We start from the raw sequence: 642 nt of genomic DNA on the forward strand, positions 1-642 counted from the left end.
ACTCCCAGAGCTGCTATGCCTGCATCCTGCACCCCGCAGCTGGCAAGTGGTGGCAGGGTAGAGCCCCTGCTCACAGTGCTGATGTGCACATGGCAGTGCTGGGAGTGGGGGGTTATACCCTGCTGCCACCCAAAGTGAGCCATGCCTGCATCGCGGCCCTCTCTCCACCCCTTACTGGCTGGGCAAGTGGCAGCAGGGCATAGCCCCTGCAGCTTCCCCCACTGGGGCAGAGGCAGGTACAGATGGTGGAGCTGTGGGAGAAGTCCCCATGGCTGCCCTGCCTGACCCATCCCCCACCAGGCCCAACCTCTTAGTCCTTTAAAAAAAAAAGCCCCACACTCACCAGCTGCAGCAGCAGTGACTACCCTGTGCTTCATGGCCCTGATCCCCGCTGCCAGAGCTGGTGAGTGTGGGGCTTTTTTTTTTTTAAAGTGCTGGGAGGCTGGGGCCAGGCAGGGAATGGGGCCGGGCAGGATAGTCATGGGGATTTTCCAACAGTTCCTCCAGCTGTGCCTGCCTCTGCCCGAGTGTGGGGAGGCATGGGAGAAGCCCTGCCCAGCCCCATCGCCTGCCCAGCCCCATCCCCTGCCCAGCCCTAGCGTCCCAGCTCTGGCAGCATGGTTTAAAAAAAAAAAGAAAAAA

Source organism: Gavialis gangeticus, unplaced genomic scaffold, assembly GCF_001723915.1.
Source record: "Gavialis gangeticus isolate Ggan-Ray unplaced genomic scaffold, GavGan_comp1, whole genome shotgun sequence".
Lineage (NCBI taxonomy): Eukaryota > Metazoa > Chordata > Crocodylia > Gavialidae > Gavialis > Gavialis gangeticus.